General features: G+C 38.7%; 1 protein-coding gene across 3 annotated transcripts in view; it reads right to left on the bottom strand.

The window, feature by feature from the left end:
- Positions 1 to 3,181: 3,181 nt before the first annotated feature.
- LOC145521081 (uncharacterized) overlaps positions 3,182 to 17,370 on the bottom strand; it is a 489,520-nt gene continuing 475,331 nt past the window's right edge. For 2 of the 3 annotated variants that reach the window (XR_014065087.1, XR_014065093.1), the window contains 2 exons: positions 11,470 to 11,538; positions 7,844 to 8,064 (listed from right to left, as the gene is read on the bottom strand). The gene's annotated coding sequence lies outside the window, so the exon portion shown is untranslated. Of the gene's footprint in view, positions 5,216 to 7,843; positions 8,065 to 11,469; positions 11,539 to 17,174; positions 17,323 to 17,370 lie in introns of those variants that run through there. The other variant, XR_014065094.1, reaches the window with a different exon arrangement.

The following is a 17,370-nucleotide window of genomic DNA, read 5'->3' as shown; positions in this document are numbered from 1 at the left end:
TCCATTGCAAGATGCCAACCCCCTTCCTCAATTTGTTTTTCTCCCCATCTGAGTCTGTCATTCCACTTGAATCCCATCCTAGGTCTGCAGCAGGATAATGGATGTTGAGTGTCTGGGACCACACAATTACCTCTTCAAGATTCTGATTGGTTGAGTTGTATTTCCAGGAATGTATGCTGAAGGCATTAACTTGAGCAAACTCCAGGAGTAAAGAACAGGGAGGCCTGGCATGCTGTTCCAGGCATGATTTGCCACTGGGATTTGGTGGTTGGCTGTTAATGCAGCAACAGCTAAATGTTAGAGAAGAAGGATTTTGGCTTTTTTTTTTAATCTTTTTCTTTTTTGCTTCTTGGCTCAAAGATCAGGATGGAACTACTTTATCATTTAATTGATGTTTTCATATTGACATAAAAGTCTGTAAAATGTCCATTCTAGTAATAGCTCTTTGAAATTTTTCATCAAGAATTCTTTTAAGTCTTCATTTCAGAAGAAGCTCTAGTCTCACAGTTATAGGCTTTTCTGAAAACAACAAGTAGAACAATCTCTTTGCAAGGTAGTGTTCTTGGAAGAGGAAGAGATCGGTAGGAACTAAATTCTACAGATTGTGTTAAGCGTGCAATTGAATCTGTTTTGTAAGACATTAGATCATTTACTCATTTCACAATTATGTAATAAAGGCACATTGGCAAAAGACTAGCATGAGGAGAAAGGAGGAGACAGATTTAACTGATTTTTATTAGCTTGGATTACTGGGAGGATACAGAAAATGATAACAGAAATATTAAAAGTGAAAAAAGTAAAACAAATTACCTGCATGAAGAACTTTAATGAGAAAATGAGAAGACCTAGGGAGAACCTTGAGGTAATCTAATATTTAATAGTTAGACAAAGAAAGAGGAGCCAGCAGGAGAAACAGATAGAAGAGCCAAAGAGATAGGATGAAAACAGAGGAGGTGTGAAAGGCAAGGAGGAAAAATATTTCAAAAAGTGGGATGATGTCAACAGCATCCAGTGATGCTGAGAAATCCAGTAAATGAGAAGTAGAGAAAGCAACACGGGGTTTATAGATATCAAAGTGTGTGTGAAGGGTAAGGAATTAATCAAATATTCAATCTTCAAGAGAGACGCTAGTAAAAGGAGAAATGTATAGCAAACAAGAAAAAGTCTTAATGTAGTGGAAGGGAATAAATCACTTATTCATTTTACAGAGAGTTGGTATGAGCAGGGTGATTTCTCTATTGCACGGCCCTTACTGGAAACATGGAAAATGAGGGTAAAGAAACTGAACCAAGAAAGACTAGAGTGGCCAACACTGTGTCACTTACTCATGAGCTCTGAGTTGGGATAGGGAAGTGCAACTTTTTTTTTTGGCCACACTGAATAACTTGGGGGATCTTAGTTCCCCAACCAGGGATTGAACCAGAGCCCTAATCACTGGGCCACCAGGGAATTCCTGGTACAACATTTTGAATGAGATAAAAAATGAATCTGGAAAGTCCACATAGAGAGTGTCTTGCTTTCTCAGTGGTTTAGGGACTATCTGTCAAGGATTAGGTGAGTTTTGTGATCTTTTACATAAGACTCATTTACTGCTTACAATTATATCTAATATATATGACTATGCACTGGGCAGAGTCATATATATATATATTCAGAAAACTAAGATCATGGCATCCAGTCCCATCACTTCATGGCAAATAGATGAGGAAGCAATGGAAACAGTAACAGACTTTATTTTGGGGGGCTCCAAAATCACTGCAGATGGTGACTGCAGCCATGACATTAAAAGACGTTTGCTCCTTGGAAGAAAAGCTTTGACCAACCTAGACATCATATTAAAAAGCAGAGGCATTACTTTGCCAACAAAGGTCCATCTAGTCAAAGCTATGGTTTTTCCAGTAGTCATGTATGGATATGAGAGTTGGACTATAAGGAAAGCTCAATGCCAAAGAATTGATGCTTTTGAACTGTGGTGTTGAAGAAGACTCTTGAGAGTCCCTTGGACTGCAAGGAGATCCAACCGGTTGATCCAAAAGGAAACCAGTCCTGAATATTCATTAGAAGGACTGATGCTGAAGCTGAAACTCCAATACTTTGGTCACCTGATGCAAAGAACTGACTCATTGGCAAAGACCCTGATGCTGGGAAAGATTGAAGGCAGGAATAGAAGCAGACGACAGAGGATGAGATGATTGGATGGCATCACTGACTTATTGGACATGAGTTTGAGCAAGCTCTGGGAGTTGGTGATGGACAGGGAAGCCTGGAGTGCTGCAGTCCATGGGGTCACAAAGAGTCAGACACAACTGAGCAACTGAACTGGACTGAATTGATGCACTGGGCATGTTTCTATCAGATTTATATGTCTTCATATGTTGATAACTTTCCTACTATGTAGGTAATATTGCTCCTTTTTAAAAATGAGAATAATGAAAGAGTTCAGTAGGGTTAATAATTTGCAGAGAATCACAAACTAATAAACAGCACATCTGGAATTCATCTCCCTGTCCAAAGTCATTGCTGTTTACTTGGCAGCTGTTTATACATCAGTTTACTTGGCTTAAATGAGGAAGAGAAGCAAAATGGAACTAGGAAGTGAAATCAGAGATAACTGTCAAATGTTTAAATTTAATTAACGAATCAGTTACACTTTGGTTTGGATATGCATATACAGTGTCCTAAAAATAGCTTTGACTCAAACTGGCTAAATAGTAGTGGCCTTTACTGAAGTCACTATTGCAAGAAAAAAGAAGGAGACTGGTTATGGCCCTATAACCATGATCTTGAGCGAGAAAACTTCCTGCTTCAATTTGCCTCCATGATGGGGAGTATTCAAAGCACTAGAATACTGAATCTTATCTCTTTTTTCTCATTTCTTTTTCCCAGTTCATTGAAACATGTTTGCTTGGCTTTCATTATAAGAAAGTGAGGGTGAAAGTCACTTAGTCATGTCCAATTCTTTGTGATACCATGGACTACACAGTCCATGGAATTCTCCAGGCCAGAATACTGGAGTGGGTAGCCTTTCCTTTCTCCAAGGGATCTCCTCAACCCAGGGATCAAATCCAGATCTCCCACATTGCAGGCGGATTCTTTACCAGCTGAACCAAAAGGGAAGCCCAGAAACCCTCACTGAATATGAGCTTTTTGCATAAGAAAGAAAAATTCCATAGTCAAAAGATAAGGTCAGGGTATGCTTCCTACCAGATATATATAATTCTAATTCATTTAAATCTATATTTTTATGATCTTCAGATAATTTCCTCCATGGTTACTTCATAGATGAATGATGACAATTTAATAAAACAATACTTGTATAAATACATTATAGACTACACAGTGATATACAAATAATATATATTATTATTCCCTTAAACATATCAATTCCAAGAAACTGCCCCATATTCTTTGTCTGTTTCCAACTTTCTTCTCAACTTCCTCATTTCACACCTGGCTCTCACTGTTTCCCAAAATGGACAAACCCTATACTCAGCACAGTGATCATCATTGATTGCCAAAGGCTAATTACAAAGCGTTATAGAAATACGTTCTTAATGTTAAAACTCAAGGAAATCCCAAATACCTAGTCCTCTCAGAATTGGGCTAAGTATCACATTTCAATCTAATATGCACATATTTCTGCACTCTAACATCTCTGAAATCCAGATGCATGTTGTATTGATGAGATAAGAAATTATAACATCCTACAGACTAAACATCTACTCTCCCATCTGCTTTTGTATGGCTCTAGTAATAAAATTTTTTTCAGTTTTAAATGGCTGAGAAAAAATCAACAGAGAAATATTTCATGGCATATGAAAGTTTTTTTTTTTTTTTCATATGAAAGTTTTATGAAATTCAAATTTCAGCATCTATATATAAAACTTTGTAGAAACACAGCCATGCCCATTTGTTCACATATTTTCTATGGCTACTTTCTTGCTACCTTGGCAGAATTCAGTTACTACAGAGCACATGTGTGTATTCAACAGTTTGTAGACTCAAAGCTAGACTCGTGGAAGGTGAAGGTAGGCAACAACTTGCCTTCCCTGACAGCTCTTTGAAATGCCCGCTTCTCTAGGGAGCTGGGTTAGTGGGTACAATCTCTGAGTTAGTCAGTTCAGTTCAGTTCAGTCGCTCAGTTGTGCCCGACCCTTTGCGACCCCATGAATCTCAGCACGCCAGGCCTCCCTGTCCATCACCAACTCCCAGAGTTTACCCAAACCCATGTCCATTGAGTCAGTGATGCCATCCAACCATCTCATCCTCTGTCCTCCCCTTCTCCTCCCGCTCCCAATCCTTCCCAGCATTAGGGTCTTTTCCAATGAGTCAACTCTTCGCATGAGGTGGCCAAAGGATTGGAGTTTCAGCTTCGACATCAGTCCTTCCAATGAACATGCAGGACTGATCTCCTTTAGGATGGACTGGTTGGATCTCCTTGCAGTCCAAGGGACTCTCAAGAGTCTTCTCCAACACCACACTTCAAAAGCATCAATTCTTCGGCGCTCAGCTTTCTTCACTGTCCAACTCTCACATCCATACATGACCACTGGAAAAACCATAGCCTTGACTAGACGGACCTTTGTTGGCAAAGTAATGTCTCTGCTTTTAACTATGCTATCTAGGTAGGTTGGAAAATCCCATGGACGGAGGAGCCTGGTAGGCTACAGTCCATGGGGTCGCTAAGAGTCAGACACAACTGAGAGACTTTACTTTCACTTTTCCCTTTCATGAACTGGAGAAGGAAATGGCAACCCACTTCAGTGTTCTTGCCTGGAGAATCCTAGGGACAGCGGAGCCTGGTGAGCTGCCATCTATGGGGTCACACAGAGTCGGACACGACTGAAGCGACTTAACAGGTTGGTCATAACCTTCCTTCCAAGGAGTAAGCGTCTTTTAATTTCATGGCTGCAATCACCATCAGCAGTGATTTTGGAGCGCCCAAAAATAAAGTCTGACACTGTTTCCACTGTTTCCCCATCTATTTCCCATGAAGTGATGGGACCAGATGCCATGATCTTAGTTTTCTGAACGTTGAGCTTTAAGCCAACTTTATCACTCTCCTTTTTCACTTTCATCAAGAGGCTCTTTAGTTCTTCTTCACTTTCTGCCATAAGGGTGGTGTCATCTGCATATCTGAGGTTATTGATATTTCTCCTGGCAATCTTGATTCCAGCTTGTGTTTCTTCCAGCCCAGCGTTTCTCATGATGTACTCTGCATATAAGTTAAATAAACAGGGTGACAATATACAGCCTTGACGGACTCCTTTTCCTATTTGGAACCAGTCTGTTGTTCCATGTCCAGTTCTAACTGTTGCTTCCTGACCTGCATACAGGTTTCTCAAGAGACAGGTCAGATGGTCTGGTATTCCCATCTCTTTCAGAATTTTCCACAGTTTATTGTGATCCACACAGTCAAAGGCTTTGGCATAGTCAATAAAGCAGAAATAGATGTTTTTCTGGAACTCTCTAGCTTTTTCGATGATCCAGCAGATGTTGGCAATTTGATCTCTGGTTTCTCTGCCTTTTCTAAAACCAGCTTGAACATCTGGAAGTTCACAGTTCACGTATTTCTGAAGCCTGGCTTGGAGAATTTTGAGCATTCCTTTACTAGTGTGTGAGATGAGTGCAATTGTGCAGTATTTTGAGCATTCTTTGGCATTGCCTTTCTTTGGGATTGGAATGAAAACTGACATTTTCCTGAGTTAGTCAGTGGGGTTCAAACATACACAGACAAAGCTCTCAGATTTTTCTAGCATCTAAATGGTAATAGTCGGGCCTCTGAGGAAAAAAAAAACATTTCTTATGAAAGAAATCTGGCATAAGAAACTCTTTTCTGCAATGTATCCAAGTTTGGAGAAGAATGCAAATTACAAGTATAGGCCACATTCTGGACCAACCAGCAAGTTAGGAGGTGAGGCTCTCAGACTGACCTGGCCAAGGTCACATACTCTTAAACCAGTAAGTGTTGCTAGACAGGCAGGGTAATGAAACTCCCATCTGGATCTCATGCATAGAAAACTGGGGAACAGCTGAGAAAGAAGGAACATTGCTCCCTGAAAGTGAAGGAACCACAGATATCATCTGACATAAAGGAAGGCCAATGTCCATGTGCACACTGACAGGATATTTTTGAAATTTATGATGGAAAAACCTTCACAGATGATACCATGGTGAATGTAAGCATAAAATATCTACTGCGAATAGTAGTCATCTATGCTTCCTAATCTTGTTTGAGGTGGGAAAAAAACCTAATCAGATAACCATTAAAAACATATTTTTCAGTAAGATAAATATACAAATTATAGAGAGGAGATTTAATAGAAAAGCAATTTGTTGTTATGGTTTCTACTCATGATTCAGATGTCCTGCTGTTCATCAACAGATCCTCTTAACAGTCTTTGAGCTCTGTTCATGAGAATTAAGGAACCCTGTCTTAAATAAGGAGGAGACTGCATTAATGGATAACAAAAAAATAAGATGTCTCAGGATTAGGCAGGGAAAGAAGTGCTCAGCTCTCTGTTTGTGTAAAGGACACTTACTTTTATAACAGGCGCAGCTTACAAGAATCTCTGTGGGCTTGATCTGACAGCCAAGATGCAGCTCATCCCTTACACTGCCTTCTTCCCTCAGCTGTTAACTCACAAAGGATGTTGTCCCTTTTGTCAGTATAAGAAGAACAAAATTTATGAAATCTTAGGACTCATTTTTTAATGACTCAGAGACAATTTTTTTCTTCTTTGGTAGGTCTCTTAATTTCTTCCTAACATGTTTCCCATTAATCATCTTATTTTTAGTCTCAATGGCTTAATTTTTTTCCTACTTAGTGATTAATTCCTACTAATACTTAGTTTTACCTATTTTTATATTTAAACTTTTTATCTTACTGGACAACTATTTTACCTTATTCTTTAATCATCTATAGCTTTATAATTTTAATGATTCACCCTTTTATCTTTATTTTAAATCTCATTTATTTACCCTTTTTTAACTCAATATTTTATTCTACTGGAATTTTATTTCTCTTACACCAACTTCTACTTTTTCTCTTTTCTCTTATTCTCAATCTTTATGTTTAATTTTCTTCTGTAAACCTCTATTACCTTAACTTTTTTTTGAACTTTTTTTCTTCTGTCTTCTCTATTTCTCTTTAAAGTTAAATTTTTATAATGGCTGACAAGATAATTGTCAAAGTGACTATAGTGATGATGAAAATGCAATTGATAATAGCAAAGGAGAGAAACTGAAGCCCTGCTTTCTCTATATGACTCTTGGGGTTCAACCTCCTCTATCAAGTTAATCCTTAACTTCTTTTCAAGGTAATCTCCTCCCATTCCAATTCAATCATGTTTAGGAGGAAAAATCCTTAATCAATACCCCCAAGATCACTATTTTGTCTGCATAGAAACAGCAACCCATTTGTTGGGATATTTTCTCTTCTTGAGAACTTGCACAGTGTTGGTTTTGGCAGTCTACAGGCAGCAGCAAGCAGGAGGGAATGGCTGATGAAGGATCTTGTATTTATGGATTATAAAGTCTAGGTGATCCTTTTCCACTTAGGAGAGTCATTTTAAATGGTGATAATTTACCTTGGAATACTGACAGTTTCAAGTTTTAGATATAGTAAATTTCCCTTGAATTTTTATCTCAAAAACAAAGTGATTTTGTTTTTTTTTTTTTTTGCTGTTGGCTTTTTCTCTCTTTGTCTCTCTGTGTGTCTCTCTCAGTCTCTCTCTCATTCTCTCCTGGGACTCAAAGCCTGGGATCTTATATACTCCTGTATTGTGGTAAGACTATTTATTTGAAAGAGGACTGAATTTTAAAACATCCATCAACCCATATCCACAGTTTCTGGATCATTTATTTTTCTGGTAGATTTGTCTTAATGCTTATGTTTATTTTCACATACACATTCTCCAGCCAAGTCTCATTCCGTGTGGACATAGGATTGGTGTTAAACATTCATTTATCCTACATATCTATGAACTCCGAGATTGCTGGTGGCTCGTATGGTGAACTACCAGGACCATTGGAAAGTAGATGGATTGCTTCTCCCTGGACCACCTATTAAAGACCAATATATTTATGGAAATATTTTTTAAATTACTAAAATTATTTATGAACATAATACAAGTGGTGCTGAGTGGTAACACATGGAATAAAACCAGAGTGTCTTTTTTTTCTCCCCACATTTTAGCCCCTGGAGTGCCCCTTATGCAATGTGTCTGCATCCTGGTTGGACCAGGGGAAGTAGGGAGATTGAAAGTGAAAACTTTACAGATGAGCAGTTGCTCTCTAAGCAACATTTAAAACTATGCATTGGCATTATAAAGAAACTATTTATTCTACTAATGAATGTCTGGTAATTTAAACTGTTTAGATCCAAATAACAGAGCTGAAAAAAATAATCTCTTTCTCCCTCTAGCAGAATTACTACTAAGGAACTAACTACCTCTGGTTAAGAAAATATTTTATTATATCATTTAAGCTATCACTTGGACTTCCCTGATAGCTCAGTTGGTAAAGAATCCGCCTGCAATGAAGGAGACCCCAGTTCGATTCCTGGGTTGGAAAGATCCGCTGGAGAAGGAATATGCCACTCACTCCAGTATTCTTGGGCTTCCCTTGTGGCTCAGTTGGCAAAGAATCCACCTGCAATGCGGGAGGCCTGGGTTTGATGCCTGAGTTGAGAAGATCCCCTGGAGAAGGGAACGACTACCCACTCCAGTATTCTGGCCTGGAGAATTCCATGAACTGCATAGTCCATGGGGTCACAGAGAGTCCGACACAACTGAGCCACTTTCATTTTCAAGCTATCACTTAGGAAACCTAAGAATCTGAATTCAAAGAGTCAAGGCACCACATTAATAATAGTTAATGATCTACATGAGAAGATTGAAGGACTTCATTTTGTTCTGGGAGGTGTGGAAGAGAAGAGCCAGAAAAATTGTGGAAGATTGGAGCCTGTCACACAGGCTCTAGGAAAAATCCTCTGGGAATATACAGTGGCTCAGTTCAACCATTTGCTGTAATTCAATCCCCATGAGGGCAGGGATCTTTGTCAGTTTCATTCACTGATAAACCCCCAAGCACCTTGAACTGTGCTTAGCACAATGTAGTCGCTTAATAAAAGCTTATTGCATAAATGAATGAATGAGTGATTAGTAAGATTTTTCAGTGTTCAGCTTGAAATAGTTTGTAATGTTGGAATCAAGTCAATCCAAAAAGAAGAAGGAGAAGAAGAGGTTAAATTTACTATATTTCAAAGTTCTTTATGATTTAGGGAATTTTCTGTGGCTATTGAGGCTGAATTTCACATTGCGTGAAATGGTACAGAGTAGAGACAGTATATGTGGGAATATAGGATGATCTCTTAACCAAACTTGCTCAGTGAATGCAGGAATTCTGAGTCTGAAGTAACTGTGAGAAATAAAACTCTAATGCCTGTACAAGAAAAGTGAGGGTCATTTTGGACTTCCATAGGGCATAGAATGGGGCTTTAAGGTGATCTTCTCTAGAAACTAAGGGACATGAAGTCCCTGATAGCTAAGTTCCATCTGTGAATGTCCCACCACATGCAAAACTTTGCCTTCACGTACTAGATGAGGACTTCAAGAAACAACAACAGAAACACATACACATACACACAAACACACACATAAGCAAAAACTATGATAGTGCTGTGACTAAAGGAAACATTTGTGTGTGTGTGTATTCAATTGCTCAGTCATGTCCGACTCTTTGCGACCCCATGGACTGTAGCCTACCAGGCTCCTTGGTCCACGGAATTTTCCAGGCAAGAATGCTGGAATGGGTTGCCATTTTCTTCTCCAGGGGATCTTCCCAACCCAGGGATCAAACCCACATCTCTTGCATCTCCTGCATTGGCATGCGGATTCTGTGCCACAGCATCACCTGGGAAATCTAAGGAAAGGTTTAGAAGTTGATTATCTGAAGAAATCATGACATTTAAACCAAGCTAGATTAGATTAATGAAAAATATACTTTGTCTCTATAAAGTCTTAGAAAAAAAGTTTTCTTTCTAACTGGATGTCCCATTGCTTTCAGATAGCACAAGTCAATTCCATTGCTTCTGACAGAAGAATAGCTATGCTTCTCAAACACCAAGACCCTCATCAGTCCTTTCCTTTCCCCTGTCTCTGGGGTCCCCAAGGTGGAGCTGACACCTTCAGGGTAGGATTGATGGATGGGGTTTGTAGAGAGCCATTTCCTCATGTTGACACTTTGCTCAATTGTGTGATGCTGTCCACAGGTAGAGATAGCACTATACTGCTGACACCACATTTGCTCATGGCTGCTGTTCATGCTGTTGAGAGGATCTCTGTGTCTACAGACTCTGCCAAGACCATGAGTCAATGCCCTATCTGTGGTACCAATTCAACCCCACCTTCCAACCTCTCTATGGGAAACAGAACATTAAGTCTCTGCTGCCACTGCCCAAGGTCCCTCAGTTTGTCTCACTGTCTCTGATGCTCATGTTTCCAGGTACTGGGAAAATGTCATCCACTTCTTCCATTTTCCCTTTAGAAGAGGTACCACTAGATTTGAGAGTCTACTGGTCCCTAGTGATGCTATTCTGATTTACCACTCAGCATGTAGCTTGAAGTTTAGTTTACAAATCTTTAATGCTTTCTGTATACTTTTCTTTCCCAGGGCACAAAATATTTCCTTTCCAAGGCACATGAACAGGGGAAACTGAGACTATGATTTTCCATTTATTTGTAACAAAATCATGTGGCAAGCATTGTTCACATAAAATGCAAACTGTACTTCATCCTAGCATCATCTCATTTTCATATCCTTATTTTCCTTGGGTCTTTTTCTCTCAGCACTTATTTTCAAATTCTATTATCTAGCTGTTTTAAGAATGTGTTCTCCAGTTATTTCTAGAACAAGATGGTATAAAATTAAATAAACATATCCATACAGGCATATGATCATGCTGAATGGAGCCAGGCCTTTCACTGAGTCCTTAGGAAGCAGGACACCAGCTTCACTCGTTTTACCAGAGCTTCATCATACAGTCATGACTAACCTGCTTCCCCCGTCTTTGTTTTCGTTTACTTTGGCATAAAGAGGTATCATAGCAGTTAACCTATCTCTCGGGTGTGTTCAGGTTTAATGAATAAATGTGTATCATGCCCTCTGAGTGCCTCACTCGAGGTGTGCTGTTACTGCACATTATTAGAACTGCTATTACAGCACCACCTCGGGACCCTCAGCCTTTAAGCTAGCTCGAGACAGGAGGTCTCAGAAATAATAACAGCTCTTCTCCTGCGTGTTTTCCTCCCTGAAACCTCAGAGAATGTAAAGGCATTACCTTATTAATGTAAAACTCAGCACGAGATGGATGGGGAGGACTACTGAGGATTTCCAGTTTCCAGGTGGGAGACATTAAAGCAAAACTTTTGCATTGACACACAGCTCACCTGTAATATAAGCACTTACCAACATTCTTCATGCCAGAGAAGAAGCCCACTTCACTCTCTCTCCACCAAGGCATGGCACTGGGTAATGCTGCTGGGAACAGTGGGTTCAAGGTTGGTATTTTTTAACAGTCTCAAGATAGAGACAAGAGAGTTGTATGTTAAGAAGCATGATAACGATCAAATACTTTTATTTAGTTATGGGTCGGTTAGCTAAAGAAAGCATCCAATTTCTTTTTATTCCTATGGTAATCTCAACTGAATATATCTGAAGCTTCTATTTGTCCTTCCAGCAGTTATTGATGAATTTTAAATGGTTGACATGTAGGGGCTTAGAGAACATACCATTCAGTAGTCAACATCTTCCAAATTACAAGAGACTTTTAATAGATAAGAAATCATTGACTGTGAATCAGATGTAGTTGCTTATAACTTCATCACTTGAAGGATGAAGAAGCTGAGGCCTTGGGTTATAAGATAATAGTATGGGTCTGATTAAAAGTAATTCAACTGCACTTGTAAAACTATTCTACAAACCAGATAGCCCTTTCCTACAATTAGTCTAAAGTGGGAAGCAATAATGGTATGACATTCAACCTCAGTATTGTTCTGTCTTTGATGGCCAGTATAATATACCCTGACAAGCTGAACTTCCTTATAATAACGCTCTTAAGTCTCTTCAAAGTATTGGAGCTTCAGCTTCAGCATCAGTCCTTCCAAAGAATATTTAGGGTTGATTTCCTTTAGGATTGACTGGTTTGATCTCCTTGAAGTCCATGGGACTCTCAAGAGTCTTCTCCAGCACCACAATTTGAAAGCATCAATTCTCCTGCCCTCAGCCTTCTTTATAGTCCAACTCTCACATCCATACATGACTACTGGAAACAATGAAGTCTCTTGGAAGTTGTCTCCAAATGGACCTGCTCAGACTGACGTCTTCAAGGGTACAACTACTATTCCTGTTATTTGTAATGTTGAACCCTTTTACTCCTTTCATTAAATTTCCTCCAACATTTTTATAAGTGAATTTTAATGTAAACTCCAAAATTCTACTGCAAAAAAGACCCTGGCATTACATATAGAAATGATGGGAATTTTACTGAGTTGTCTGCTCACACCAATAAATATTGGACAAAGAAGGAGCCCCTGGGCTCTCTGTCACTTGGTTAAACCTCGGGCATTTAGCTGACATCATTCTTTGGCATTTGCCTTTCTCCTCTCACTCTTTTACCAAGGAGTAATGGAAATACAGTTGTCAGCATCAAATTAGTTGTGGGGAAACCAACTCCTCATTATATTCTGCCTTTCCCATTGGAGCTCCACCCAGCCCCATATAGCCCCAACATGTCTGTTCTTTAATAGTTAATGGGAAAAGATCCCAGACAATCTCTACGTCAGACATTTAACTTAGTCTTAGGCCGCTTGCAGTGACCAATTCCTCATGCTTCACGTAAAAGCAGAAATAGACGATAATTTGCCTGGGCTGGTTTATAATGATGTGTGTAATGGAAACATTCCTTCTAAACACCTGCAGCAACTAGCCTAGGCTTTGAAGCATGCGATTTGCTTTTCCCATTTTAGCATACAGGCTTACAAATACTGTTATTGATCATAAAATTATCCAATCTTTTTTTAAAATACAGCTACAGGAGTTGATTAAAGTACTTTCTACAGCCATAAATTTCAGACAGTCTCCCCTAAGGTGCAGAATTTTCTTTCCACTTAGTTTTTTTAAGTGCCTGCCATTAATTTCCTTGAGCAATTCTTTACTCCCATGTCAGTGGATGGTTTAAGCAGGAAGAATTGGCAGGTTTATTTTACTCTCAGCTTAGCAGGATACTAAATTGTCCCCTTTAGGAAAATACAGAGTTTTGCTGCTCTCTGACTTCCTGGAGAAAAGAGCATCCTTCCTTCTACTAGGTCAGGAGTCTAGAGTTAGAGAAAATCCTGTTGTGATTCAAACTTGGTCCCCTCACTCATTCCTGTGCTGCCATGACTCAGCTCTTTCTGGACCCCTGCAAGTGGACTCTCTTCTCTCAGGTCAAAAAATTGGTTCACCCAACTGGGCCACCAATTGTCTGCTCACAGCCAAAGGAAACCATCATTTGCTGGGAGCTAGTCCTAGTATTTCTGTTACAGATCAATTCAAGCCATGACTCACAGCTTGTTTTCACTTCAAAGAAAGATATTGAGGTCAGGGCATTGTCGAATGGATTTTGTATTTTGCCAGGTATTAAACCCCATTCATCACTAATCAAAACAGAACACTGCTGGGTATTTTTAAAATCAGTACATTCACTGGAACAATTAGAGCAATTTCCTGGTAAACTGATTCAAAAAATATGATTTCTTCAGGAATATTTTGAAAATTAGTTTTTAGCCTCAATAATAATATACCCAATTGGGATAAGTGTATAATTTTTTTTTTTTTTACTGTGCTATTTTAGATTCAGCCTTAGGAAATCTTTTGGAACATCACTCTCAAAAAAAAAAAAAAAAAATCCACTATGAGCCAGCAATCAATCACAATTTCAGAGTGCTTCATTACCAAAAAGACCAAGAAAGAATAACCTATCATCACTCTTCATGTTAGCCCGTGTCACTGCTGACAGCAGTCACTACCTATGTTATAGGAGTGATTGAAAAGATAAACTTGGTAACAACAATTTTTCCCATGTTTGGACATGGAAAAATGACCTTTGATTTGTGGCTATAGACCTTATTTGATGGACCCTGTATTGCTTTCGATGAAAAAGGAGGAATAGTTAGTGATAATCAATGTGATTTTAATCCCCAGTGTTTTTATTTATCCCAGAGATCAATATCTCTATAGGAGCACTCCCTTCAATCAAAAACACAATGGGGAAAGTCTGTTCATCATCTTAACCACATCCATTTCTCAGCCCCAATGATTAAATAACTTCAGCATGTATGAATTTGTTTGGGGGTGTCCTTAAAATAGGCTAATTCTGTTCCAGTTGAATGTCCTTGATTATATGGTACTCAGACAGAAGGAGATTACAAAACACTAGAAACTATTCAAATGTCTTTGTGTTAATTAAATTGCCAGAAATTTTATCATGAGGCTGTAATGATTCCAAGGTCCTGGCAGGATACAGTTCCTTTAATAGGAGCAATACGCTGGAAAGGCAGCTTCCCTTAGCTGACTTAGCAGGGCTGCAATCCACCTGCCTAGAGCCTCCTGGGCACTGGGCAGGGCAGTCCTTTGGTACTAAATGGATGTATGAAGGTTTTGTAAGGAGATTTTTTTTTATATACTTCAATTAAATAAATAATGCATGTAGTATATCATATCTCAAATCTACTCAAATCAGGACAAGGTTTTCTACCATTTTTATTTCAAAATCCAGAACTATTGATACTTTTATAATTTGGATATGTGACCTCCCTGTTCACCTTCATAGCCTATTAGAATTCATTTCATGAACAATATTTTACAGATTTTGTCTTGATTCTTATACTTTCCTTTCCACTCTGGAACTTAGTAAAAAAAATATTCCATGCATTCTTCTCTCCAGTGAACTTCAAAAAGCCCTCTGGGAGAGTATTTTCTCCTTAGCTTGGCTTTGAATGAGGGAAATTTATGATATGATAGGATAATGAGCAATGTGAAATTGTTGGTGCCATGATAGCATCCAGGTCTATTGAAAATTCCTGCACGATCTGAACCATATTGGATAGGTTGCTATGAAATATGTCTCCCCGGAGATTTCTCAGTCAATTGTCCCTTCCAATAAGTTATCCAAAATAAGAAACTGAGATTTTTCTTGATACTGCAAGGAGCCTTCTTGATTGGACAACTGAAACTTTAAACACTAGAAATTTGAAGCCAGGTAAAACTTTCACATTTCTTTTGGAATCTGACACTGCCCAGTTTATGGAGAGATTTGCCAAGATTTGATGAACCTTTCTCTGAACCTCGGGAAATTTCACGCTAAGGCTGAAACCGGAAAACGAAGCACATTTCACTAGGTGTCAGATTTCATTCTGACCAGCTTGCCAGCCTCTCCCCCCAGGTTGTATTAATTATTTCCTGCCTCAAGTGAGGAAGAAAGATTAACTGGCCTCACACTACCAAATAAAGTATTTCCAAGGAAAAAGGAGTCCCAACAAATACCACCTGAAGAAGGTGACTTCACAACATTATGTCATTTTCACCTGGACTCATTGTTTGGTGGCTTTGTTCTAATACAGAGAGTGCTCTGTGAAAATGAAAGCACAGATGAGGACTAAAATTAGGACTGTCTAATAATGGTAATAATAAGATGCACAATGAGAAGTTCAGAGGGAAAGAAAGAAGAAGTAAAGAATTTGGTCAAATGTTCTTGGGTTAACAAAACTATCACTGTTCTCATTGACCCCACAAGTCTTTGACATGGAAGAGGGAATTCAAAGGCAAACACGCATTTATAAAGTTATAAAACTTTACAGACTTAGTACATCTAGGCAAACAATTTTGTGTAACAATCTTTCCTCCTTTTCAAATGAATGAAGTCTTTATATATTCAAGGAGCCTTCTTGATTGGACAACTGAAACTTTAAACACTAGAAATTTGAAGCCAGGTAAAACTTTCAGATTTCTTTTGGAATCTGACACTGCCCAGTTTATGGAGAGATTTGCCAAGATTTGATGAACCTTTCTCTGAACCTCGGGAAATGATATATATATATGATACATTTTCCTTAAATGATATAAATGATACCTTTATATATATGATAAACGAGACCTTTTCCTTAAATGATTGTGTAAATCGGACTTTCTCATACTTAGCACTATGGACATTTGGGGGCTTTGTCCTGTGCAAATTTAGCCACATCTCTGCCCTCTATCCACTGGATACCAGAAGCCCCTCCTCCTAGTCATGAAAATCAAAACACATCTCCAAACATGGCTACATGTTCCCTGTGGGGCAAAATTGTCCCTGATTGAGAACATTTAGGCCTCATCTTCAAATGCCTCCAAATTCATCAATTTATATGTCACTCTGTTTCTTTCAGTGAGTTCAGAGTATTTTATGTATATCAAGATTATAATTACTAAACAACTCCAAAGAACATCTAGAAACAATCACAGAATCTATGAGTTAGAAAGGACTTTAAAAAAAAAGAGGGTTATAACAGTAGTCACAGCAGCAAGCACAAAACACATTCTCAAGTGCAAACCTGTTAACGAGGAAACAAAGAATGTTCTAAAAAGAAAATATACAGGTAGAATCCTCATAAAATTTTTGGAGATTGGTATGTGAAATGATTTCTGGTTTATCCTAAAAAAATGTTAGTGTTGTTCAGTGCAATAGCCATTAGCCACATGTGATTATTTGTTTAAATATAAGTAAAATTAAACAAATTTAAAATTCAGTTCCTCAAGTTGTAGCAGGTGAGAGGCCAAGCGCTAACTTTCCAGCTCCCTGCCTTGAGTTGACCCGACAAATTCTTTTATGCTGTGTTAGCTTTCCCCCTCCTACACTTTTTTTATTGGAATATAGTTGATTTACAATGTTGTATTAGTTTCAGATGTATAACAAAGTTAATCAATTATAATCAGATATATGTATATATATCTGCTCTTTTTTTTTAAGTTTTTTTTCTACATAAAGCCATTACAGAGCATTGAATGGGGTTCGCTGTGCTATATAGCAGCTGTGCACGCATGCTCAGTCACTCAGTCATGTCCGACTTTTTGCAACCCCACGGACTGTAGCCCACCAGGCTCCTCCATCCATGGGGCTTTCCAGGCAAGAGTACTGGAGTGGGTCACCATTTCCTTCTGCAGGAGATCTTCCTGACCCAGGGATGGAACCTGAGTCTCTTGCATCTCTTCCATTGGTAGGTGGATTCCTTACCACTGAGCCACCTAGGAAGCCCATATATAGTAGGTCTTTATTAGGTACCTATTTTATGT

The sequence above is a fragment of the Giraffa tippelskirchi genome, chromosome 9 (genome assembly GCF_054371585.1).
Source record: "Giraffa tippelskirchi isolate mGirTip1 chromosome 9, T2T-mGirTip1v1.2.pri, whole genome shotgun sequence".
NCBI lineage: Eukaryota > Metazoa > Chordata > Mammalia > Artiodactyla > Giraffidae > Giraffa > Giraffa tippelskirchi.
The sequence above is the reverse complement of the archived record's forward strand: the minus strand, read 5'-3'. Positions and strand labels throughout refer to the sequence as shown.